The sequence below is a fragment of the Cavia porcellus genome, unplaced genomic scaffold (assembly GCF_034190915.1).
Source record: "Cavia porcellus strain 051 isolate PalLab524CR breed Dunkin Hartley unplaced genomic scaffold, mCavPor4.1 scaffold_10, whole genome shotgun sequence".
NCBI lineage: Eukaryota > Metazoa > Chordata > Mammalia > Rodentia > Caviidae > Cavia > Cavia porcellus.
In genome coordinates this window covers 6,091,826-6,119,737 of record NW_026947493.1, presented here as the reverse complement: position 1 = coordinate 6,119,737, position 27,912 = coordinate 6,091,826, and the positions used below count along the sequence as shown (strand labels likewise).

Below are 27,912 nucleotides of genomic sequence, written 5' to 3'. Positions count from 1 at the left end.
CCTGAAGATTAAATATAATGCCATAAATTGGTTAAAAGCAAGGAAAAGAATGCAGTTCTATGCAAACACTTAAAAGAAAGCAGGAGAGGTTATGTTGCTATGGGGAGAGGAGAGCTCACAGAAAACAGCACCAGGCATGAAGAAGGATATTATATAAAGAGAAAAGGGTTGACGTGTACAGAAGACCCAACGATCATATGTGTGTGTGTCCCTAACAAGCGATCTAAGTGCCTAAGTTAAATCACTGGGAGAACCAAAGGGACGAATGCATGAGTCCGCACACCAGCTCTCTTAGTAATGGACAGAACGGTCACCAGGGCAGCAAGTACAGTGTAACAACCACCTGACTATGTACAAGGGCCTTGTATGATGTCCAAAAGGTGCAATGACAATAAGCACAAACCAACCCGGCCACTTTGATAAGCACAGAAAACTTGGCGTAACTGTAGCAGAAGACATATTCTTTTCAGTACAGATCCCACTGCAGGCCAGAGCACAAATCTCAGTCCATTTAACTGGGTTCAAGTAAAATATGCCAAATACGTTTCTTAGCCAAAATAAAAGTAAAAAAGAAATCAGTAACACAAAGATATATGGAAAAATTCTCAAATATTTAAAAATTAAGCAATATACTAAAACATAGCTCAAAGGACATATCATAATTGAAGTTACAAAATACTTTGGACTTAATGGAATAGAAACAGAACAATGAAATCTGTGGGTGCAGTGCCAATGTCTGGATGGTGAAATTATAGCAGGAAATACAGAACAAAGCCAAGTGTGGTGGCATATGTCTGTGCTCCTAGCACTCTGGAGGCTGAGGTAGGAAGAAGGCTGTGAATTGGAGGCCAGGAGAGGACTGCACAGTGAGTCCCTGTCTAAAACCAAAAAAGATCTTAAACAAACATCTTAAATGGGTGAGTCAAGGTTCAATCCTAAAAAATTTGAACAGAAGAGCGAATTGGACCTGAAGTAACCATAATGAATTCAATAGCAAAAATGAGAAAGAATCATAATAGAAAGCAGTAAAAAGAAAAGAAAATAAGTGGAGTGTGACATACTTCTTAGCAAAGACCAATAAAACTGATAACCCCGCAGCCAGAATAGGAGAGAAAAGATAACATACCAATGTTGAACATTTAAATAAGGGACATTACCCTAGTTCCTTAAAAAAAAGATAACAAAGGACTTATGAGTAATATTGTTTCAATAAAGTTTAAAAACTCAGGTGAATTATGTGAATTCTTTTGAGGTGGCAAACAATGAAGTTTCACTCAGGAAGAGGCAGAAAATCTAACCAGGGGCTGGGTGTGGTGTGTTTGCTTGGAAGGAACCCCAGCAAGCTGGGGGGGTGAGGTCAGCAGATGACAAGTTCATGGCCAGCCCAGTCTACTTAGTAACCTGCCTCGGTATGAAAGAAAAAAACACTGTACATGTAGCTCAGTAGACCTTGGCTTCAAACCTCTGGACCACAAAACAAGACACCAAAATAAAACCCTGACCAAACCAAACCTTGACCTGGCCCGCGGGTCAATCCGCGGGGTAACCACCTGGAGGAGGGAATGGGGATTAACATAGACAGGGCAAGAGACAAAGAGAGATGGAGACAAGTTGAGGAATTCCAATCAGGTCTTGTTTATTGAGGAAGTGGTTGCAGTTTTTATAGGGCAAGGGCGGGCCGGTGGGACAGGAAGAGGCTACGGGGTGATCTCTGATGGGTCATCCTCACGTCCGTGTGTGTGATGTGAACAGGAGAGGATCATGGTTGATGTAGGTGCACTATGTGCCCATATAAGGGAGAGGCAGGGAGACAGCAGTGGGGCGGTCGCGCAGCTCCCTACAAAACCTCCTATATCAACTTAGTTTATACCAGGAATTTGAGCTGATTTTTCAGCTTTTTGGAAGTGATCTTCTCTTTCCTTTTATTTCTTGTGATTTTAAGTTGTTTTAGAACAGTTTTAACTATATGTATATAATTTATATATATATTTTTTGGTACTGGGGATTGAACTCACAACCTCGCACTTACTAAGCAAGCACTTGAACAGCTTAGCTAAATCCCCAGCTCTATCAGAACATTTTTGTAGCACATAATGATTACATTCGATGTGGGAAGATGATATATGCATATGACACAACTTAATTCTTCCTACTTCCTCTTCCCTTCTCCTTTCTTCCATAGTAGGAACTCAAGTTCAACTTAAAACTTCTAACTAATCCGTTGAAATTAGCCCACTGAAATACTCCACTATATTAACAGACCAGTTGGATTTTGGCTGAGTGCAGGGGCTCGGGCCTGGTAGCCTGAGGGCACAAGATGGCAAGTTTGAGCCCAACCCAGGCATTATGGCAACTGTTTTGAGATAAAAAATAAAAAGGCGCTGCTGTGAAGGCCATGTGTAGGATACTGGGGGATAAAATGTCACATTGTTTTCCTCTGGAGAAAACTGGCTTCTCCAGGGCAGTTCAGGGCACTGCCAGCACCGACCCCACCCCTCTATCCTGGCGGCAGGAGGTCAAGTCTGCTCCTTCCCACAGGCAAGGAGGAGGGTCTGTGTCCTGAGGTGGTGGGCCAAGCCTGGCAGGTGGGCTGTCAACTGTGCCCTCTCCCACAGTATGGTTCCCTGGTGTGGAAGAGCCCACCTATCTGTCTACAGGATAGTGACTTGAGCAAATGGACCCCTCTGTCTCCTTAGACCTCACTTTGAATAAATCCTGTACCTTTTACAGAAATAAATGGCTTCTTTTGATTTGATTATCATCAGGTAAATAAACCTGAGTATACAAACCTAAGAGGCCAATGACAGCAGGATCACTTAAATAGATATATAACCTGTGTATGTGTACTTCTCTGGGCATGCATTTTCCAGTTTACTTTTTTTTTTTTTGTCTTTTTGAGATAGGGTCTCACTGTGCAGTTCAAGCTAGACTTGAGCTCACTTTGTAGCCCAGGCTGGTCTCAAACTTGCAGTGATATCCCTGCCTCAGGCTCCTGAGGGCTGGGATTACAGATATGCGCCACCACACCTGGCTTCCACTTTATCTTTTAAAAACATTTTAAGAATTTATCTTTTTAAAAAAATTTTATTTAAGGAGAAAAAAAACAGAAAAAGGGTACAAGTAATACAAAATTTAAAAAATAAACAGTAAGAAATCACTAGTTAATAGATTACATATTCTCATCTTAGAAATAGTTGTTCAGGGGGCTGGGGATTTAGCTCAGCGGCATAAGCGCCTGCCTTGCAAGCAGGCAGTCATGAGTCCAATCCCTGGTATTGATAAAAACGAAAAAGACAAAAAAAAAAAAAAAAAGAAAAGAAATAGTTGTTCAAGTTACAAAATTAAAGCATATAAAGTGGACTCTCAAACAGTGAGACTGCAAACAGTTTTGTTCAATGATCCAACAAAACTCAGTAATGTGGTTATCTAACTTATACACTTAAACATATATGCAGTTATAACCTTTAGAGCACTTTCTTTTCTTTTCTTTTGTACAATGACAATTACACATTTTGGGTTTATTACTCCCACAGTTCTTATTACTTTTTTTGAAGAGAGTGAAATAAATGTGACATATCAGAACAGAGTCAGTCAAATCAAAAGGATGAACATAATAGATAATGTAAAAACAAAATACAAGGTGATCAACAATGGTTACCATAGTGCCTCTTGCTATCTTAAGAAGAATTGCCTATATCATCAGTTGTAATAAAATTGAACAGAACAGTAAAGAATAAAACCAAAGCATTGGAGACATTACAGGACTTTAAAAGAAGATAACAGTTAACCAGAATGGGCGTCATAATGAATCTTATTGTCTTCACAGTTGTTGCCTATACTTTCGAACTTAGTACTATCAAGCTAAGCAGAATAGGGGAAAAAGCAGAATAGGGAAGATGGTGAGGGCAATACAGGGTTTCAAATCAAGTTAATAGGAAATCAAAGTAGGTTACTATAATGTATCCTGTTATTTTTTATTTATTTTTCCCTTAATTAAAAAGATAAAAATAAAAAAGTAAATAATTAAAAAAAGGAGATTGAGATAAAAGAGGGCATAACAACAAAACAGCGCAGGTCAAAACATAACCACTTAAGCAAAATAGTGTTTCACCACAAGATATCCTGACATAAAAGTAGTTACCATAGTGTCTCTTCCCTTGAAATCTTTGAGTATAATTTCATATACTGTAGCACCAAACATATCAAGACAATGTAAAACCATTCAAGAGAATGACATTATTACAGGGTATTTAGAACCAACTAATAGAAATTGAACAATGGTTTCTGTATAATCTCTTTGTCTATAAAAGTTTTTGCTTATATTATCACCTATAATAAAATCCAATAAGATGCAACCTGTTAAGACTGATGGAGACAGAAGAATAAAAGCTTGATGGGACTTCAAAACAAGATGATACTAAATCAGCACTAGCTATTATGATGTCTTGTTTTCTCCAGAATAGCTGTTCCTAGCATCCAATCTTCTCTGCCTCATTTCTGTTGAGTTCTTTTTCTGTTGTTTGTTGTCAGTTTCTCTTCTTCATTTCTCTTTCTGCTCCATTCATTGTGGCCTCTCTGCCACTATTTCTGGAATCTTGGTATTTTCCTTTTTTAGAATATTCTGCAGTATTCTCTGTAGAGTTGAATTGGTGGTTGCAAATTTCTCTAGTTCCTCTTTATCCTGGAAGCACTTTGTTTTTCCATCAATTTCTAGGGACAGTTGTGCAGAATATTTCAATCTTGGCTGGATGTTATTATCTTTCAAAGCTTGAATTATTTCCTCCCACGCTCTTCGTGATTTGATAGCTTGTGCCGAGAAGTCTGCTGTAATTCTGATGGGTATTCCCTTGTAAGTGATCTGTTTCTTGTCTCTGAGGGCCTTTAATATTCTGTTCTTATATTGGATTTCTGGAATTTTGATTATTATATGTCTGGGTGTAGTTCTGTTTGGGTTGTAGGTGGCTGGGGCCCTGTATGCCTCATACATCTGAGTATCTTTACCTTTTGCTAAATTAGGGAAATCCTCTTGCATTATTTCTGTGAATAGCTTTTGTAGTCCATTTGTTTGTGTCCCTACTTCTTTATGTTCTTAATTCTTAAGTTATAGATCCTCTTATCATCTTTTAGCCTTTGTATTATTGCTGTTTGTTTTCTTGTTATTTTTAAGAATTTTTTCATTTCATGCTCCCACATTACAAATCTGCCCTCCAAGTTCAAATAATCTATCCTTAGTTTCTTTCAAGCTGTTATGCCAGTTTTCGATAGAGTTTTTGGTTTCCTGGTAATCTCTTTGAACCTGCTTCACATATTCTATGTTTTCTCTATTTTCTCCATCAAACAATTCTCTCCTTTTTTTCTGTTTTTTTTTTTTTTTTTTGGCTTTTTCGTTTTTATCGGTACCAGGGATCGAACTCACGACTGCCTGCTTCCAAGGCAGGTGCTTATGCCGCTGAGCTAAACCTCCAGCCCCTTTTTTTTCTGTTTTTCCATTCCACCATCTGTTTTTTCTTGGGCAGTGCTTAGCATTTCTCTAACTATTCTACTTATATCTTGCTTTAGATCATTAATAATTTCATTTTTGAACTCGTCTATGAGGCTCTGGAGATATTGCTTTATGTCTATTGGTGCCGTGTCTGATATTGCATGTTTCTCAGGATTGGGGGCTGAGGACCCTTTCTTGTTGCTCACTTTTCCCATATTTTTTGTTCCTTCCATACAAGCGTATATAGGAGGCCCAGTTTCTTTCTTTGTCGGTTAGTTTGTTTGAATTGCGCCGGCTAGGTGTTCCCGCCCACTGCAGTGTAGTAGGGAGACACAGACCTGGGCAGCCTATGCTTGGCCCGCCCCTCCAGGTTAACCTACTGAAGGCTTCACTGCTAGGGTGCACCTTCAGGCGCTGGGACCTGGTTTGGCCTAGCCTACTGGGTCTTAAGTCAGTGGCGACACCCAGGCCAGGCACTCCCCACCAATCCCTCTTGAGAGGCGAATATGCGACTAAAGTTACTGCAGCATCCTGTTCCAGCTAGTCTGCCAGGTCCCAGTATGCCCTTTGCTGAAGCCTCCTACTCTATGGAAGGGTCCCCGATCTGCTCACTCACTGCAGGTCAATGCAGAGCTCCCGGCCAGTCCCGCTCTCAACTCCATTTGACGCTTCCCACTTTCAGAGCTTTTGTGCCTCTCTCCTTGCCGTGCTGATTGGGATGCAGCAGTAGCTGCAGGAAATTCAAATCGTGGCTTCCAATGGCGCAGGCTCCAGCTTCCACGCTGAGACCTTATCTGTTCCTGTTATAGCACCGGGAATGCATTTCCAGTTGGTTTGTCTTAGTTTAGTTCATTCCTGGGTCGGCAGGGTATATCTCCCCTTGCTTAGGACTTCTTGCCCTGCACCGTTCCTGGATTTTAAGTGGGGTATCTCAGAGAGCTTCCGTAGCTGCTGCTATGTATCTGCCATGTTCTCCTGGAAGTCCTTCCAGAATTTGTCTTAGTGCATATATTTCAAACAGTGTCACTAGACAGAGATAAGAACAGCACCTTCTACCCCTAGATTTTTTTCTCTCACTTTTGATTTTAGCTTTCCTAAAACAGTCACTATTCAATACTTCTGATTCTTTTGTTATTTACCTTCGTGTTTGTAGATAATAAAGTTACTAAAGATTTTTAAAAATTGTTTTTCAGTTTTAAATATCACTTGCTTTTCTAAAAGGAAGATGAAAATTTTACTTTTTTCCATCCAACTCATTCACATCTTCAGATAACATTTCATTACCTTTTTAGTTCAGTCAATGATCTACTTGTTTATTATGCATAGCTAATTGTTTACAGCCAGCCACACAGTGAGTGACACTCTTTTTTGGACATTTCATGTACAAACTGGAAGAGCGGGTTACACATCCTTTGTACTTCTTGTGTTTCCTGCTGTTATCACTCAGTGTTTTATTTCTGTTTTCTACCCCTAAACCACTAACTGCTTGTATACACAGAAAGATCTCTTCTGAAAAGGCTCATCCATCAGCTATTCATCCCCTCCCGTTACCCAGGCCCACAGTTCCTTTTGTTTTCTTGATCCAGTTTGGACCAGTACTTTTATAGGAATTTTGAACAGCTGTTTTCTTGGATTTCTATTCACCATTGTCCTGGGTATTTCTTCCTGTTCTCTGTCTTTCCATTTTGTGTTTTCCTGCTTCTCTTTTAGGTTGGCTCTCTTCCTGTCTGTTGTTTTTTGTGGTTTTATTCACTTAGAATTTCATAGGTGTCATTTCATAAGTGTTTGGGGGTAGGGAAGTCAAGATAAAAATGTGAATTTAGTGTGCCATGTAACTGGATCAAGTTGGATAGCTTTTCATGGACTTGCTTTAAAATACCCTAGAAAGTTTCCTGTTTGGGTTATGCTTAAAATTCTTAATCCTTCAAAGAATAGTCAGTAAATGAGAAGGACTTTGTGGAACATTGAGGTCTAAACTACGCTGCTGTTTTTAAAACAAGCCTGAATTGTTCTGTAATAGAGGAATATAAGATGTCCAGTTCTTTTTGTACATGGTGAATCTTTTTTAAGTTTTGTTTTTTTCTTAGTACAGCAAAAAATTATTTAGGACCTTGTGAAATAACACAATGGGATAGTAGTATTCTGTATTAGCAGTGTCTTTTTGTGTGGAATGTTTCCCAAGTACTTTATAACTTGAAAAGACGGTTTTGTTCTTAATTTATAAGCACCTTTTTGTGACTTAAAGTATCTCAGTAAGCACAGCTATAGAAAATAATACATTAAGGAAAGAAGTGTTTCTTTAGTGAGCCAGGAAAATCAGGTAATTGTTGCTGACAAAAGTTTTCAAAGATAATAATTCACTAGACTTTCAACTTCTTGTAGGCTGACAGCTAAATAGTGTGGGTCAGTTGCTGATTTTCTCACTGTGAGTCACAGATGCCTGACATCATTGTCAGGAGCATGTACTGCAGTCTCCTGTGCTTCAAAGCAGCATCTGCTATTTAATTTAGATAGAGTTCCACACAGCGTCCAAAGGTTAAAAGTGTCAGTAAATAGAAGAATTCAACATGAAAATTACTAAACTTTTACATTTCTAGAGGAACAGAAACCCCACAATTGTGCCAAGATATGCTGAATAGGTGTAGAATGTTAGGAGTTATTTTGACTCCTGGTGGTCACAAACACCAGTTAACAGGAAATGATCTGAGGAATAATTCAAAAATTGTATTTAACCTGGGTAGTAAAGTTTACAAGACCCAACTTTTTATTTTTAGCAAATTTATATATATATATATATATATATATATATATATATATATTTATTTAAAGAGAAAGAAACAAAAAATACATGGAGATAAAAAGGGGTAGAAATAATACAGAATTGCAGAAAAATAAATGGTAAGAAATCGCCAGTTGATAAGTTACACATTGTCATCTTAGAAATAGCTGTTCAGGTTACAAAATTAAAGTATGTAAAATGACACTGCCAACAGTTCTGCTCAATGATCCAACAAAAACTCAGTAATATGGTTATCAGTCCTACACACTTATTTTATATCTTAAAGAGGGTAAGATTAAACATATCAAAACAGAACAAAACAGTTTTAAAAAAAATTTAAAGAAATACAGATTTCGAAGCAAGTCCACTGGAGATCTTCACTGTTTATCTAATTGTTTCTAGTTTCTTCCAAATAGTTGTCTCTATCTTCACATACATTAAATACATACTACATACTATATAACTAATCAAATCATTACAGGATGATGAAGGCTTTTTAGGTCTTCAAGATCTGACATTGGGGAAGACAATAATAACTACCATCACATTTCTCATTCTCTTCATAGTAGCTGTCTTTATCTTTACATATGCTGAAATTGAACTTAAGAGACTAGACTAATATCACTCTGATCAGTGAATAATAGTATTGCTAGATTTTATATCATAATGCTACAAAATTAGCATTGGGTTTCTTAGTGTCTCTTCTTCAGAGTACCTGTTCATTACATATTGCATTATATAATCTGTTCCCGTAAATAGTTTTTTTAAAAAAATCTTTTCATGTGTGAATTTCTACATGTATATCTATCCTCTCTGTATTATAGGGGAAAAAAATCATAACAAGACAGCAAAACAAATTCCTAGAAAAACATGCAGTGAAAAAGACACATAAGACCACAATATTAGGTGATCTATCGTAGTTACTATGCTTTCTCTTGTTATTTTCAATAGTCTTGTCCACATCATTGGGCTTAATATAGTTGAACATAGTATTACCTAGCTATTTTTATAATAACACAACTTTGAAAACATTGTAGGACTTGAGAGCTGTTAATAATTAATACTGGTATGGAATATCTTTTACATCTTGTCATCTTCAGAGTAGTTGCCTCTACTTTTAGGGTTGATACTATCAAGCATATCAAATTCAAATAAAATCAGCCAAGGCAAAACCGTGGTCTTATGAATCAGATTCAATTAAGATCAGTCATGGTAAGACAATGTAAGTAATACAGGATTTCAGTTTAAGTTAATAGGAAAGTAAGGATAGTTATCATGGTATAACCTGCTATTTTTGGGTCAGATGCCTGTGCCCTCAAATCTGATATGAGTGGACTGACCAGAACAAATTAAATTCAAACTAAATATGGCGATAAGACTACTGTGACTTTTAAATCCTAATACACTATGGACCTCTGCCTTTTTTTATAGTGTATCAAAGCTATCTATACTAAAGCCTACAGCTTACCGTCTCTGCCTCATGTCTGCTACTCCACTTTACTGCTATAATTTGTCCACTTTACTCCCTCTTTCCACTGTCTGCCCCGTTCATTGAAGTCTCTCTGCCACTGTTGCTGGAATCCTGGTATCCCTTCCTCTCTTTCTCTGTAATGTCCTTCAGCACTCTCTGTAGGGTTGGGTTGGTGGCCACGAACTCCCACAGTTCCTCCTTGTCTTGGGAGCATCTTATTTCTCCATTAATTTTGAGAGAGAGTTTTGATGGGTATGTGAGTCTTGGTTGCATATTATTTCCCTTCAGGACTTGGAATATTTCTCCCCATTCCCTTCTTGATTTAAGAGTTTGTATTGATAAGTCTGTTGTTATTTTGATGATTTTCCCATTGTAGATTATCTGCTTTTTTTCTCTGGCTGCTTTTAATATTCTGTTCTTTTGGTGGATTTCTGGAATCTTGATTATTATATGTCTGGGTGTAGATCTGTTTTGGTTGTAGGTAGCTGGTGTTCTATAAGCCTCTTTTATCTAGATATCATTTCTTTTTGCTATACCTGAGAAATTTTGCTTTAATATATCTATGAATATTCTTTGTATTTCATTTTTGGTTGTTCCTGCTTCCTCACTCACATTTTTTATTCTTAAGTTATATATCCTTTTGTCATCTTCTAGCCTTTGAATTGTTTCTTTCTGGTTCCTTGTTATTTTTAAGAGGTCTTTTCTTTCACGATCATATATGATAAATAAGTTTCAAAAGGCTGACTTTAGTTTCTTTCATCTTTACTAAGATATGAAGGAGATATGAAGATATGAAGGAGGTTATTTCATGATGCATCTCACTTTTTAAGGTTCCAGATTAACCCCAGAGACAGAACCAAGTAATGCAGCAGAACCAGGTCTCTTGCTTTGTAGGCTATTGTGTAAATTCTAAATGCCACTCACTGGATGCTCCCATCCTGGAAACATACCCCTGGTTGCAGTGAGAACCTAAACAGGAAAGTGCTGTGCAGTTCAGATGCGTCTCCACGGAAGCCAGTGCTGGGCTTGTGGTGGAGACCCACAGGCCTTTCATCGGGCAGACACTCCCTGTTGCCACTGTTTATGACAACAGGAAGCCACATCGGGTGGGGCAGTGCCACAGAGACCACACCACTTGCACAAGATTTCTAGGCCTGAGGAAACCTACCTGTTTTGCTGTTAACTGTTATTAAGTGGAAAGTGACACTTACACTTTTGTCCACTATGTTGAAATGAGCTTGAGTCAAATAAAATGCTCAGCTCACATAAACTCAGTATCAGCAATCACTGTGATGGTTGGGATCCTGTTAGCTGGAAGGATTATGCCTCGAGGAACAGATGGCAAGTCCACTACCCCAACAGCACTGTCAAGGTGTGTGCTATGAGCTGCACACTGCTCTGGTAAGGAGGAGATGCAGAGTCCAACCTGTGGATTTCATATCATGTTCTTGAAGAAAGGTGGAAAACAAACACAGTAAATCAGCAAGCCGTATTGTGTCAGAAGCCATTAATGTGATGTGATAGAGGAGGGAAACAGGGAACAGGCTGGGGCAGATATGGCTGGGTATTGGGCCCTGGGAGGAGCCCCCGTGTGATGGGTGGTCAAGGCAGGAGCCCTGGTGGACCTGACCTGTGGCTCCCTTGGGACTGCTGTAGGTCCTTGGGCTGTGATGGGGAAGCAGAGCGGCCTGAGCCCAGCAGGCAGACTTTAAGGGGTCCCAGCGGCTGCAGTGTGGAACCACAGGGCGAGGCAGAGCAATTCAGGTGAGAGCGGGAGGCTTCCACGCATGCCAAGGGGTTAACGATGTCACTCTGCAGAAGGAGTTGTCACCACACAGGAAGTGTGGCAAGAACACTGTCTGTCCTGCTGGGCCCACTTCCAGGGAGCTGCTGAGGCCAGGCTTGCATGGGGCTGTGCAACAGGAGAGGACCTTGTCTCCTTCCTCCCTCCATGCAGTGGAGGGGACTCTGGCCACCATGGGCCACTGGGGGCCACCAGATGGCTCTGCACTGATTCAGCCAGATTCTTCTCAAAAACTATAGTGAACCAGGTGCAGCCTATGACACAGGGAGGAGGATCTGGGGAGCAGACTGGGCCACAGGGCAGCACCAGAGTAGGGACCCTCAGGGCCAGGGGAACGTTGGGCTGTGATGGCCTTCGGCTTTCTGGCTCCAGGAGGCCACTTCTAAATGGTTACTGCTTTCCCTGAGTCTCCAGTGTCTCATTCTTGTCATATCGTAGTACTTCAAGTAGGTTAATAAATCTGCTTCTCACCCACACAAGAGGCTCCTCAACGACGAACACAAGGACTGTCCCCTAAGTGTTTTGGAATCATCCTCTGTGAGTTCAGGTGATCACATGCCAAGAAAGATTTCCCCTGCTTCCTGTAGGGACGTGATACTTAAGAACAAGGCGAGCACCAGGGTGCAGAGGTCAGCTGCTTCCCTGATGGGGTGTGGGATCCTGGGCTCAGGGACTTTCTGCATCCACATCTCTAATAAAGAGATAATTGCAGACCTCTGAGAAGTCCCAGGATACCTAGCTGACCGGCATGGATTACTGAAGGGTACTTGGTTCACCATGCAGACTCCTGTGGATGAAATGGGCCTAGAATTCCAAGGCACAACTAATTCCTGAGATGGCTGTTATTACTGGTTGGTTCATTGCTGTTACTAATGAATTAGAATCCTTGGAAATATTTAGAAAATTTCCATACTTTCCTAACAGTTTCAGAAGGGTTTTATCTTTTTTTTTTTTTTCCCCTTAGATACCGTTATTTGTCAGCATTCTGGAAGCTGGATGTCTGAAATGTTGGCAGGGCTAATTTTTTCTGACCTGGTGGCAGTTGTATGCCTGACCTTTCATGTGGATTTTCCTCTATTACAGTTTTTTTTTTTTTTTTTTTTTTAATTGCAGAGAAACATTTATCTAGGGACAGGGTAAATCTATTCCTGCTGCACACAGAAAGGTCAATGTGTTTGGTCTGGTATTCAAGGATCTCAGTATTTTCTCATTATATCGAAGCTCCATGAGGATTTGAGGGACTCTCTGGAGCGAAGTGTCTAGGTTTCTCTCCTTTAATACTGATCTATAACTAGCACCTGGAATCTAGCAGGCTTCAATAAGTGTGTTTGAATGAATGATGAAACGTGGGGGTGGTGAAGAAAAGTCAGGATACTGAGCAAAAGGGCGCGCGCGGGGGGGGGGTGGTTCCACTAGCACAGGCTGCAGCGCCCTGGGCAGTGGTTCGTGGGCTTCAGGCTGGGGGTTCCCCCCGGTAGGCTGAGGAGCTGCAGCGTTTTGGGAACCGGTGCAGTGGATGGAGCTTAGGGGATTCCGGCTGGGAAAACCCCAGGGGAGCGGGTGGGCGGTGCACCTGGCCTGCGAATCAGAGAGTGGCCGGGTTACTGGAACCGAGGGGAGCGGTGGAGAGCAGGGGTGTCCCAGAAGGGACCGAAAATCACCTGCAAGTGTTGTGTGGGTGACGTCCTGCCCTGCGCTTTGTCTCTTGTCCAGCAAGATGTTAAAGTAAAAAGAACCTCCGTTTCCCTCCTGCTGGCCTGAACATGCGTATTTTATTCCTGCAGTGCTATGTAATTCTGATAGTTCTTCCTGTATCTTGGCGTGAAACGGTTTGTCATATAAAGTCTCACGACAGGTACATGTTGTTGATTAATCAGTATGCCAGTGTATTGTTTAATTATTGTCTTGTTTGATGTCACGGGTCCTAAACTCTGTTTGGAGTGTTCTTAATCCTGTCATTGTAGTTTTTATTTATATTTGAGTTATCTGTCCCCATAGATTCATTATTAATAACTGTCATTTAAAATTGTGCCTGTTAGTTAACAACGATTGACTTTTTATCCATTTATCATTTAGTTTGAGTCTTGTCAGTCTCCAGGGAGCTTTGATATGAGCTGAGGTTTATTTGGGGTTATACTCTTTGTAATTATTTAAAAATGATGCTGGGACGTAGCTGAGTGGCACAGTGCCTGCCTGGCAAGCACAAGGTCCTGAGTTCTATTTCTGGCACCAAAAATTAAAAAAATGACATATGCTGGTTTTATTCTATCAGTTAACATACATATCTTTTAATATCTGCTATTTTTCTGTATTCCTCAAAAGCAATATAGTCTGACTTCCTCCGATAAAGAAAGGATCATTTTTCTTTTTACAATTAGAAAGAATTTAACTGACACATAATAATTTTACAGTAATTAAGGCATACGATGTCATAATTTCATAAATGTATACAATGCATAATGATCAAATCGTAATAACTGGTATTTCTGTTTTTCCAAACATTTATCACTCCTTTGTGTTAAGAAACTTTGAACTCCTCTCTTCTTAGTTATTTTGAAAGATATAATAAATTGTTATAAAGCAGAGTCACACTGCTTTACTGTAGAGCACAAGAACTTCTATATAACTGTATTTTGGTACCTTTTATTTCACCCTCTATTTATACTTTCCCTACCTGTCTTAGACTCTTAATGATCATTGTGTGTGTACTCAGCAGTGGGATTGCTGGATCACGTGGCAGTTGTGTTTTCATTTTTTGAGTCACCTCCTTGTTATTCTCTTTAAGGTTGTAACATTTCATTAATGGTGTATAGGAATTCCCCTTTCTCTGCATCTTCTCCAGAATTTTTTTATTTGTGTTTTTTTGTGTAACCATTCTAACTGGCTGATATCTCACATAGTTTTGATTTTAATTTCTGTGATGACTAGTAATACTGAACATTTTTATTCATATACTTTTTAGCCATTTAAATATTTTCCTTTAGAGAAATGTCTAATCAGATCATTTGTCCATGCTTAGTTGGGTTTTTGTTGCTGTTGTGGAGTTATATGTATATATGAGTCCCTTGTCAGATGAGTAAATTCCAAACATTTTCTCCCATTTTGCAGGTTTGTCTTCATTTTAACACCTTTGCTGTGCAGAAGCTTTGTAGTTTTATGTGATCCCACTTGTTTATTTTTGTGGTTGTTGTGCTTTTGGTTTCTTAACCAGAATTTACTTGTTAACCCACATCTTGAAATATTTTCTTTCTTTTATTCTAATAGTTTCACATTTAGGTCCCTGATGCAATTTGAGTTGATTTTTGTAACTATTGAGATAGGAGTCTAGTTTCATTCTCTTGCATATGGTGTCTCTAGAGCCATGTATTAAGGAGATGGTATTTTCTCTATTGTGTTCCATTAGTCAATGTGTCAGGTTTTATGTGAGCACTAGGCTGTTTTGGTTACTATCATTTTGTTGTATGTTTTGAATTTGGTTATTGTGATGTCACCAGATTTATTCTTTTTATTCAGGTTACTTTGGCTATTTGAGACATTCTGTGGTTTTTCCTAGTTCCCTGAGGGATGCCATTGGTGATCTAGTTCTGGTTCCCAGACCAAACTGGTAGAAAGCCCATTTTGGGGCTTCTGAGGCCTGGTTGCTGGACCTTGCCCAAGATGGAGAACCAACTCCGTATGTCTTCCTCCTTGCTTATGAGAATTCGCTCTATATGGAGTCCTCCTCATGAGAGAGTAGATCAGCCAGACTACAACCATGTGTTGACCTAGTTTCTGCCCCAGACTATCACACTGAAGGAGCCTCCTGGAGCTCAGCTGGGATTTAATATTGGAGGAGGAAATGCTTCACAGCTGGTCGTCTTCATTTCCAAGGTGATTCCTGACTCCGACACACATCCAGCAGGACTTCAAGAAGGGTAGCAAGTTCTGGCTGTAGAATGATGTGGATTGCCAAGATATTGAGCACAGCAAGCCTGTTGGGGTCCTGAAGACCGCCTGTGAAATCAGTATTTGGTTGCACTTCTTTTATTATAATTATCATCATCAAAAAGAGAGGACTGTGAAGTAGGGAGTTTCAGCTCACTAGACAGTTGCAGCACAAGCTGGCTGGGCCCTAAGGAAGTCACTTGGGAAATTTTTTCTTCAAGCCCTTCCTGGTACATTGGGTGGGGAAGATGCAGGGGATAATAGCCAACTGCATTACCCAAACTGTACTATTTTTTAGTTTCTTGTTTTTTAAAATAAGCTTCATTCCCTGAAAGGAGAAGGGTGATGAGATGTAAGATAAACCTAACCTGAAGAGAACCCAGCTAGAAAAGGTTACTGACATTTACTAGCTATCATAGGCTAGGTGCTTACACAGGTTAACATTTTGATTGTAGAAATCTGTAAAAAAGAAACTTCTATCTGACTTGTCAACCATCTCGTCTTACCCTTATATTACTAGAAGTCTCACATATACTTTGGGGATTCCAGTGAGACACTACTTTTGCCCTTTATCCTTTCCCCTCAAAAATTAAACACTATACTGAATAAATGTTGTAATTTTTGAATGATGATTGGATGTAAAATGCTCTTGAGACACAAAAACCTCTTCCAAAGAGGGAAGTGGCAAAAACAGCAGTATCTATGCCTGTTATGATTTTTTTCAGTTGTTCCCCCAAGCCCTAATACAGTATGGGATTTTTCAGAGGTGATTCAATCTAGTGTATATGATGCTGGCATTAAGAGTATGTGATTAGTAAATCAGTCCACTGACTAGTTTGGCATAGTTCTGGCTAGGACTAAGGGGATGAGTGCTACACCCACCCCATGGCAGGTAGTCTGCATACAATATAAGGGACACAAAGAGGTTTGTCCCTCCCTCTGTGGTTGCTTCCCTACCCTCTGGCTGCCATGGAAAGGTCTCTTTCATTGTCTTTATTATCTTTTGTCACAGTGAACTGTTGCCCCTTTACCAGGTGCTATACTGCCTTTGGAGCCAATGGATTATGGACTGGAACCTCTACAAACTGAGATAAATAAAATTTTCCTCTCTTTAACTTTGGGCATCAGGTATTTGCCTCAGCAGTGAGAGAAAAGTAACTAAGACAGACTTTGGTAACAGAGAGGTGAGGTTCTTGCTGTGACTATACCTGACTGTGTGGTTCAAGAACCTTTGGCAGTGGCTTGTGGGAAAAGTTCAGATAAATTTGAAGATGCCCATCAAAAAGGTAGTGCTTTAGGCTATATTGTATGAGAGCTTCTGATCCACAAGGCTGATAGAAACCCTGCCAGTAAAGACGAAGCTTGAAGGATTTCTGCTGTGAAGAAGGACTGTCTTGGCTATTAGACTCGAGACAATGTGTGTTATGGCTGGGCAGAAAGTTTGTCTGCATTTGGCTAGTGTCCCGAGATTGCCTGAGACTAAAAGTAGTGGACTAATTGATCTGGAAAAAGTACTTTCAAGGCAGCCAAATGTTGAGGTGGTTATGTGGATACTTTTGGGGGCTTTAGCCAGATCTGTGTTCAGAATCAAGAGCACAGAGGCCATAAGAATGATTTAAAACATTGTGATTTTGGCCAGAAAGACGACACCATAAAGTTTTAAAGATAGAGCAAAGGAGATCTTGATTGCTTAGAAGGAACAGGAAAATAGAAAAGATGGCCTGAGGGCATCACAAGAAACAGCAGAACTCTACCCTGAGTAGTCTCAAAATTGCAAAAGTGAAATATTTTGCTTTGAGAAGAGAACCCCACAGCACTATGTTCTAAAATGGCAGTGGCCTAGGTGTATCATTCTTTAGGATTTGGTTCATTGGCACTTGACCTCTACAGCCAAGAGAAAAGGAACCTGGCTACTTCTCCAGGTAGCAGCAGACCTTGGCATCATCCATATGGTATTGGTTTTAGGTGCATGCAGAAAGGAAGAGTTATGGGGTCAGGCATGTTCCCACTTACATTTCAGAAGAAGGCCTGGGAGGCCAGGCAATTTGCCCCTGAGAGGGCAGTGTGTGAAGCTGTGACTGGGAAGCCTAAGGTGCAGTGGAGACCCCAAAAGTTTAGAGAAGGCAGGAATATGGATTTTCTGAGAAAAACTACAAGGAAAGAGCAAAGGGGGCCCCAGCAAGAAGCCATGGGGGCTGTTGTCAAGGTCATCTTGGGCTACACAGTGAGTTAAGGCCATCTCAAACTACACAGTAAGACTGTCTTGAAAACAATTTGTTTCAAATTTCTAGAAAGATGGCGGAGTGGTGAGCTGCCAAGAAAATAGCTTTTCTGAGAGTTACCATCCAGATGCTGGAATATAGCATTGTGAGGAAGACAAGAAGGGAGGAATTGGGTCGCCTGGACTCAGGAAGAATCTGAAGTGTGAACTGAAGCCCATAGAGAGAGGGTAAAGAAAACCTTCAAGGAAGAAGAAAGCAGTAGCTGGCAGTGCCTCCACCCTGAGACTCACTGTGAGAGAAGCTGTTGGAACCTGGGGACACACAGTAGCCTCTGCAGAGAGACGAGGCAGTGCAGGAGAGTGGTGGACATGGAGGACTGCACTGCCTGCTTGTGAGTGTAGAGGACTTGGTCCTCTGGTGGGGAGAGAGCAATTAGGTAGAAGCCATTTTAGAGATGGGAGGCTGAGCTCAGAACCCAGAACTGCTGCCAGCTGCATCTAGCAGCTCCAAGCTGGGTGCAGACTTGTGGAAATTGCTAGGATTGCAGCAAGGCAAATAAGTGTGGTCTTGGGTCAGGCCCACTGAGATGATCCACTACTTCACCATGAAGCAACTGCTGGCTGGCTGGGATACACTGGAGTGATTTGGAACTCTCTCTCCACAGGGTGTCTACTAGTGAACCCAGAAAGAATCCTGGAAGTGGACTATTTGTTTTTCTTTTTCTTTTTCTCTTCTCTTTCTCCTTCATTGTTTTTATATGAGTATGAAAGTGGTTCCTAACCTCTTTGTGGATGTGGTTCTATTTTTCTATTCTTCCTTTATCTCTTCCATCTCTCTTTCCTTCAGTTTTCTGCACCAGTTTCCCCAAGTTGGTGTGATCCCTCTTTATCCTCTAACATTAATTCTAATCTCTTTCTCTTCTTTCACTTTTATATTTTCTTCTTAATCCATTATAAATTTTAACTCTCAAAGGCAAAAATGATGTATTACAGACTTATATATTGCATGTAATTATCTGGTTTGTTTTACATTTTGTTATATAATCACAGTTAAAAGTTGCAAATTAAGGGTTAGCTCAGTTTGTGGTTTTCTGAGTTGTGTTTGATATTATTGATATTACTATAGCCGAACTTGACATAACTGTTCTAAATAGCTGTTGGTTCTGGTATTCCATGACTGAGATTAACTATGGGTCACAGAAAATAATGTGGTACAGTGCCAGAGAACCAGGGACTGGACCAAACAAGTAACAACTTCTCAGCTCCAACAAACTGAAGAGGTAAGATCTTTCAATAGACTCAAAACCCAAAAATGAGCTATACCTGGAAGACACCTCAGAGAAGTAATTATCACCTAGGGGTCCTAAATACTACCAATAAAGCAACCATAGGCAATTTATAAGCATTACTCCAGGAATTAAACTAAAAAAAGAGAAAATAAAATGAGAAGACACTTAAGAAAAATGCAACCCAAGATATCCAATTCACCAAAGGCAAATCCAGCGGCCAATGAGGTGGTACAATCTGAAAGGCCTCCCCCCAGGTCTCTCTAAAGTGGAAACAACAAAATAAGTGAGGTTCTGAAAAAACTGAGATCAGAAATAATCTCTCAGATAACTACAGAGATTACAAAAATACACACCATACTTAGTGACAGAGCAGATACTGAAAAAAAATAGGTGATATTAAGAAAATTATGGAAATTCAGCATAGGAAAGAAATAGAATCTATAAAGCAGATTCAAGCAGATATCCAGGAGAATAAAAACTGCATTGAAAGTATTTAAAGCTGGTTAGGCTGATATGAGAACAGGGTCTCAAATACTGAAGACAGGCTTGTACTTCATGACCAGGAAAAGAAAGATTTCTTAAAAATAGCAAGGGACCATGAGAAATTAATCCAATAGCTGCTAGACAAGACAAATAAGAATAACTTAAGATTAATTGGAGTCAGTGAACAAGTAGGAGATGTTGCAAGTGACATTAAAAAATTATTCACAGACATGACAGAAACTTTTCTGATAGACAAAAAGAATTTGACATATGGATAAATGAGGCACATAGAACTCCATTTAGCAGCAATCAAACAAAATCTACAGCTAAGTATATCATATAGTCAAGATTCCAGAAATTCAAAACAAGAGTCCTAAAAGCTGTTAGAGAATAAGAACAAATCACTTATATAGGAAAGCCATCAGAATTACAGCTGACTTCTCAGCACAAACTCTCATGTCAAGGAGAGTGTAGAGAGAAATACTTCATGTTCTAAAGGAAAACAGCTTTCAACCCAGACTAATGTACCACACAAAAGTATCTTTCTAAATTGAACAAGAAATAAGATACTTCCATGATAAAGAACATCTGAGGAAATTCATGACCACCAAACCAGCACTCCAAAATGTTCTGAAGGACATTCTAGAAAGATAATAAGGACTACAGTTCTGTGAACCCCAACAGGAGGAATCCACCAGGGAAGGCAAATAGGGAAGGGGAAAAAAATGAGAAAGTCAACAACAGGATGATAATACGACAAGGATAAGCCAACATATCAGTTATAACCATCAGTGTTAATTCTTTCAGTTCACTAATCAAAAGAAAGTCTGATAGAAGGGATCAGAAGCAAAATCCAACAATATGCTACATACAAGAAACACATTTCATTCTAAAAGAAATTCACAGACTGAAAGTTAAAGGATAGGAAAAAAAAACTCTATGTGACAGCAGAAGTAACACACAAAGGCAGAAGTAACTATTATATTGGCAGACAATGTGAGTTTCAAGCCAAGACTGATTAAGAGAGATAAAGAATGTTGTAAAGGGAATAATCCAAGAAGAGATAACAATAATAAATATGTATGCAAAAATACCAGTGCACCCAACTATATAAACAATTACTAATGGATATGAAAAACCAAATAAACCCTAACATAATTGCATTGGGAGACCTCAACACCCCACTGTCACAAAAAGACAGACAAAAAAATCAATAATGAAATATTAAAACTAAGTCAAACTTTTGAATGAATGGACTTAGTAGATGTCTTTGGGTGTTCCACTCTACAACATCAGAGTACACATTCTTCTCAGCTGCACATGGGACATTCTCCAAAACAGATCATATCATAGAACATACTTAAGTAAATGCAAAGGAATTGAAATTGTTCCATGTATACTATCAGATCACAGTGCAATGAAATCAAGAACTTCAGAAACACATAGAAATTAAATAGCACCCTACTGAACAACCAATGGCTCACAGATGAAATTAAAGAAGAAATTAGACAGTTTTTGTAGTTGAATGATAATGACAGTACAACATACCAGAACTTGTGGTATACAGTGAAAGCAGTTGTAAGAGGGAAATTTATAGCAGTAAATACTCATATAAGGAAAACAGAGCAAGCGTATATGAGCAACTTAATGTTGAACCTCAAACTTGTAGACAAAGTAAGAGCAGCCTAAACCAAAAGGTCATACAAGGGACCTTATAAAGGAAATTATAAAGATCGGAGCAAAAATTAACACACTGGAGACTAAAAAAAAAAAAAAAATACAAAGAATCAGTGACTCAAAGAATTGGTTCTTTGAAGGATTAAATGAAATTGACAAATCCTTAGCCAACCTTATCAAAAAATGGAAAGAAAAGACTCAAATGCATGCAATTAGAAATGAAAAGGTGAAATCACAACAGACTGCAGAAATTCAGAAAATCATCTATACCTACCTATTGGAAAACTTGTATTCTAATAAGATGGAAAATACCGAAGAAATGGACAAATTCCTAGATATATATGAATTACTAAAGCTGAATCAAGAAGGTATAAAAATCCTAAATAATCCAATATCAGTAAATGAAATCTAAGATGTAATTAAAAACTTGTCAACAAAGTAAAGCCCAGCCCCTGATGGATTCACTGCTGAATTCTTCTTGAAATTTAGAGAAAACCTAATACCACTACTTCTCAACTCTTTAATGAAATTGAAACAGAAGCAATACTTCCAAACTCATTCTTCGAAGTGAGCATTACCCTGATGCCAACACCAGAGAAGGACCCAGCTAAAAAAGAGAATTATAGGCCAATTTCCCTATCGAACATAAATGCAAAATTCCTAAATGAGATACTGGCATAGAGAATGCAGCAAATCATCAAGAAGATTATACATACACCATGATCAAGTGGGATCCATTCTAGGGATGCAGGAATAGTTCAACATATGGAAATCCATAACTATAATACACCATATGAACTGAGAGGGTAAACATCCTATGATCAACTCAATAGACACAGAAAAAGTTTTTGATAAAGTCCAGTACCCATTCATGATAAAAATCCTACAGAAAATTGCAATCGAGTCTTTATCTCAATCTGATGAAAGCCGTCTATGACAAACCAACAGCCAACAGCATACTAAATGGGCAAAAACTGAAAGCTTTCACTCTAAAATCAGGACCAAGATAAGGATGTTCACTGTCTCCGCTCTGATTCAACATAGTCCTGGAAATGTTAGCTGGAGCAATAAGACAACAGAAAGAAATAAAAGGAATAAAGATAGGAAAGGAAGAAGTTAAACTATCATTATTTGCAGATGACATGATACTCTACTTAGAAGACCCCAAGAACTCCACCAAAAGATTTTATATTTAATAAGCAAATTCAATCACATTACTGGTTATAAAGTCAACACTCAAAAATCAATAGACTTCCTGTGCACAAATAACTCACTGAGAGAGAAATCAGAGAAGCAATACCTTTAAAAACAGCATCCAAAAAATGAAATACCTAGAAATCAATCTAACAAAGGATATAAAAGATTTCTACATTGAAAATTGAAGTACTCTGAAAAAGGAGACTGAAGGGGATATTAGAAAATGGAGACACAGCCCTTGCTCTTGGGTAGGAAGAATCAATGTAGTGAAAATGCCCATACTTCCAAAACTATTACACAGATTCAGTGACTAATATCAAGAAATTAAGCAATACCAAATGCTGGAGGGGCTGTGGGGAAAAGGAACACCTCTCCACTGTTGATGGGAATGCAGAATGGTACAACCACTGTGGAAATCAGTGTGGAGATTCCTCAAAATCTAGGGAGTAGAGGTCCCATTCAACCCAGTTATTCCCCTTTTGAGTATCTTTTAAAGAAGAGTTAAAAACATTTTACCACAGTAATATATGTGCACCCATGTTTATAGCAGCACAATTTGTAATGGGCAGATCCTGAAAAAAAACCTAAATGCCCATGACTGAAGAATGAATAAAAATATGTGGTATTTTTATTCAATTGATTACTATTCAGCCATAAAGAATGATAAACTGGAGACTTTTATAGCTAAATGGATGCAATTTGAGACCTTAATCATAAGTGAAATAAGTAAGACACACATGTGTAAACATTGTATTTTCATTAGTGTGAAGATCTTAACGAAAAACCGTAAGTATATGTATGCATATGTGTATATGTATGTAAAAAATAGCTAAGATAGCTATACTACTGATTTCTCTGAGTTCACTGAAGAGAAAGATTTATACTGGTATTATTCATACAACTGAATGCAGATGTGCTCTGGTGAATGATTTGAGTGTGACAATGAGCAACGTATGTACCATTGTTGCCCTGATTGATGTTTTGAAATTTTGTTGTAGTTTTTTTCTTCTTCCTCTTCTTCCTCCTCCTTCTTCCTTCCTTCTTTTTCTCTTTCTCCTCCTCCTTCTTCATCTTCTTCTTTCTTTTCTTTTCTCCTTGAAATAGAATGGATTTGGGAAAGAAGAAAAGAAAGCCTTGGGGGCTACTGCCACCTGGAAGTGCCACAGGGACAGACTCACCATAGGCCCTGTGGAGCTCACAGATTGCTTAGAATGTTGGGAGAGGAGCTGTGGGATTTAATGTGTGTCATGCTGGACTTTGCACTTGCTTTGGTCCCATTCCTGTGTGTCCTCCTATTTGTAACTTTTGGAATAGAAATGTCCATTTTGTGCCATTTAATGTTGAAAGTGTTTAACTTCGTTTTCATTTGTACAGAGGCTTGCAGCTAAGAGTTTGCCTTAAATCTCAGAGGAGACTTGGGACTTGGACTTTTCTGCAGTGCTGAAACTGTTAGGACTTTGGCAACTCTTGGAGACAGACTAAATGCCTTTTGCATAAAGGGCTACACCTAGCCTAAGGTGGGTAACCTGTATATAGTTAAAGGGCCCAAAGACATTTGTCCCTCCTTTCCTTGTGGCTTTGCTAACCTGTGGCTGCCATGAAAAGGTCCTTCTCATTGCTTTTGCTGTCTGCTGCCAACATGAACTGTTGCCCATCTTCCATGTGCCAACCTGCTTTGGTGCCAGCCAATTAGGACTGAAAGCTTTACCAACTGCTATCTAAATAAACCTTTCTTCGTTTAAAAAAATGCATTGGCATTTTGATTGAGATTGTATTGAATGTATACAATTCCTTAGTTAGTATGGATATTTTAACTGCATTAATGCTTCCAGTCCGTGACCATGGGATGTTATCCTGGTTTTCCTTCAGTTTCTTTCATCAGAATTTTATAATTTAATTAGTTAATTATTTGGCTTTTTTGGAGACAAAGTCTCAACTATGTGCTCCAGCTGGCCTCAAATTTAGGGCAATCCTCCTGCCTCAGTCTCTCAAGTGTTTGGATTACAGATGTCTGTGAACATGTTATGGAGATCTTTCACTTTGTTGGTTAAGTTTATTTCTAAGAATTTTATTAAATTTTATTTAAAAGTAGCTGTAATGAGGCCAGGCATATGGTTTAGTGGCACAGTGCCTGCTTGGCAAGCAGAAGGTCCCGAGTCTGAGTCCTGGTACAAAATAAAAAAAAAAAAGTAGCTATTGTGAACAGGATTGCTTTCTTGATTTCTTTTTCAGCAAGTTTGTTATTGGTGTACAGAAATGATACTGATTTTTGTATGTTGATTTTGCATCCTGGCGTTTTGCTAAATTTGTTGGCCATTTCTGGTAGTGTGTGTGTGTGTGTGTGTGTGTGTATGTGTGTGTGTGTGTGAAATGTTTATATTTTCCTGTATGCAAGATTGTGTCATCTGTAATGCTATAATCTGACTTCTTTATTTCACACTTGAAAGCCCTCTTCTTTCTCTCTCGCTTAATTGCTCTAAATTCCTCACTCACAGCACTATTTTGAATAAGAGTGGTATAAAAACACATTTTTTTTGTTGTTGTTTTTGAGACAAGGTCTTGCTGTGTAGTTCAGACTGGAATTAAAATCACTAGGTAGCCCAGGACAACCTTGAATTCATAGCAATCCTCCTGCCTCTGCCTCCTGAGTGCTGGAATTACAGGCATATGCCACTATTCCTGAAACAGGACACATCTTTGCACATCTTTGTCTTGTTCCAGATCTTAAGGAAGGGCCTTCAGCTTTTCTATATTCATTATGATGTTGGGTGTAGGTTTGTCATATATAGTTTTTATTATGTTGAGGTTTATTTTTCTATGCTTAATCTGTGGAGAGCTTTTGCATTAAGGAAGGTTGACTTTTTTTTTTTCTGGTTTTAGGGATTGAACCCAGAGCCTCGGGTACGCTTGTAAGTACTCTTATTGCTGACTTACACCCTCAGCCCATGCTCAGTGTTACTGGCTGTGCTTTTAGCACGTGGAGATGGCCATGTGTTTGCCATCCTTAATTCTGTCGATGTTGTATGTAACAGTGATTTGCACACGTTAAATCATGCCTGCATCTCCGGGATAAATCCCAACTGATCATAGTGGATAATATTTTTGATGTGCTGTTGGATTTGCTGTGCTAGCATTTGGCCTGTAGTTCCCTTTGTGTGTCCATGTATGCGTACATGTGTGTGTCTTTCCGTGGCCTGGGTGTTAGGATAATGCTGGCCTCTTGGAATGATATTAACTGTTTAAAATCCTAGATCCTCTGTTCTATGAAGTATTTCAGTACTAGCATTGCAGCAGCACTGACCTCACTTACTTGAACCTAATTGAATTTTGTGTGGAACTTTCTCTGCTTTTATCTCCTTCAACTATGCTGTAGTCATCCTGACCTGTCTTCTTTACCTTGAATGTTGTATGGTTGTTCCTACTTCTCGATGTCTGCCTCTCTTGCTGCCTTGAGCACTCTTCCCTGGGCTTTGGTGTGGTCCATTCCTTGCCCTACTGAGCTGAGTGTCAGTACTCAGAGAGGCTTCGCAGGACCCCCTCGGCCAGATCAACTGTCATACCCAACACACCCATTCCCAGGTGCTTATTCCCTCTCTACCTCCTCACCACACGTTACTTTTTGCCTGGATTTTACTTTCCAGCACAGTCCATTTAGAATGGGTCTCTCGCAGGGACTTGTTTACTTTCTGTCCTTCCAGTCCCACAGAATGTAGGATGTATTATCTGTCTTGGTCATCTTTGTATCCCAGTGATTAGGGTTGTGTCTGGCCTATATTAGATCTCCAATATGCGGTGTGAAAATATTTGTTCAATGAGTAAACAAGTCCTTCTGTTTTTCTAAGAATGTCTTCTTAATCTTCAGAGCTCCATGGCATTGCCGAGCCTCCTGGTCTAGTGGATGGTCCGGGCTGGTCCTCCCTATGAGCTCTGTAACTCTTGAGCCTCCTCCTGCCTGGGGAACGGCCCCGCTGCAGTCTTCATTTTTAGGACAGGCAAGGTCCTGGGAAGGCCCATCTGTGGCAGGGGGCAAGCAACACCTGGGGAAAGAGCCTCCTTGGTCATCAGTGCCATCACACTTGTACAGGATGTGGTCAGACTGATTTATTTGGAAAGTAATCAGTTTTGATGTGATGTGCTCTAACTAATCAGGGCCACATGGTTGCTTTAGAAAATGTACATGTTGTCTTTTTCAGTCATTCCGGAAATGTACTGCTATGTTTCTAATATGAAATTAGCTATATTCTGAGTCATTAAAAAAATCCCCATGTGTTTGTAGTTAACTGGCTTTCTGAGTTTAAAAAATGCTTAGGATCAGATTGGATTTGTGGGTAAGGTTGGTTAAGTAGACTATGAAAACTGAAAACTTCACAGTTTTAGGTGCCAAGGTTTCTTGCTGAACACAGTAAAGACTTAAGCTTCTTAGAGCTTTCAAAGTGATTTGCTAGTTAAGTATGGTTGGGCAGGTTTGTAGTTTCAGCTCTGTGAGAGGCTGAGGCAGGAAGATTGAAAGTCCAAACCTAGCCTGGACAACTCAGCACCTTAGTGTCTCTAAATAAATAAATAAATAAGGCTGGGGTTGTAGTTCACCCCGAAGGTCCTGGGTCAGTCCCCAGGAACACATGCCTGCACACACGTGCGCACACACACACACACACACACACACACACACACACTTGGGATGAGAAACTCTGTGGATGATCCTGCTTCCAGAGGCCCCCTGAGCCTTCGATCTGAACAGGGCCAGGCAGACACAGAGACCCTGACTGCAGTTTGGTCCATGTGACCAGCTGGTGTTTGACGTTAGTAGGAGGCAGAGTTCTGAAGGCCACAGGCAGGGAGGGGTGCGGCTAAGTGCGCGCATGTACGTGCGTGCGTGTGTGTGTGTGTGTGTGTGTGTGTGTGTGTGTGTGTTTAGAGTTTGGAGTTGAATGGAGAGCTGGGGAGGGACGAGGTAAGGGAATCCTCAGTTAGAAAACTGGGTCACTCCATTGTTACTGCCTGGAACCACTAAAGATTATTCCCTAAGGGCTGCCTATCAGTCATCCCTCCACCATTCACCCCCGCCTGTCTGACCCACTGGAGGTTTTTAAAGCTCTTACGGAGTGCAATGTACTGGTGTCGCTTTGGAGGTACAGAAGGAAATACAGCGAAGTCCCCTTTCCCGCAGAATGTTCATTCTAGTAAAGACCTAGAGAAAAGCAAATGAGTACGACATTTCATTTGGCAGTGAAGGCAAATAAAATAGGTAAGGACAAGGGGGGTGTGGCAGGGCTACTGTAGGGGGTGCTCAGGGAAGCGCTCCCTCCAGGAACGTGGCTTTGGAATCTGAGAAAGTGAGATGGGGGAAGGACTTCTTAGGGGTTTTTGGGCCAACGGCCCGAGTGAAGCATTCAGGAGCACAGGTGCAGTGGGTGGCCAGGGCACAGCGAGAAGGACGCTGAAGTGAGGGGCAGGCAGGCAGTGGGAGGAGGACACGCACAAGGGTGTTTGGACAGTGCGAGGCTTTTTCTGTCATAATCACACGCAGTCTTCAAATGAAAAAGTATTTACAGAACATTTGCTATTTTTAGTTGCTCTGTGCACCA

At 39.9% G+C, this 27,912-nt stretch overlaps 1 long non-coding RNA gene across 4 annotated transcripts in view; it reads left to right on the top strand.

Moving 5' to 3' along the window:
- LOC134477817 (uncharacterized) overlaps positions 1–27,912 on the top strand; it is an 83,899-nt gene that overhangs the window by 3,515 nt on the left and 52,472 nt on the right. For all 4 annotated transcript variants that reach the window (XR_010050037.1, XR_010050036.1, XR_010050034.1 and 1 more), the window contains exons 2-3: positions 23,702–23,844; positions 25,208–25,236. This is a non-coding gene — a long non-coding RNA (uncharacterized LOC134477817). The remainder of the gene's footprint in view (positions 1–23,701; positions 23,845–25,207; positions 25,237–27,912) is intronic.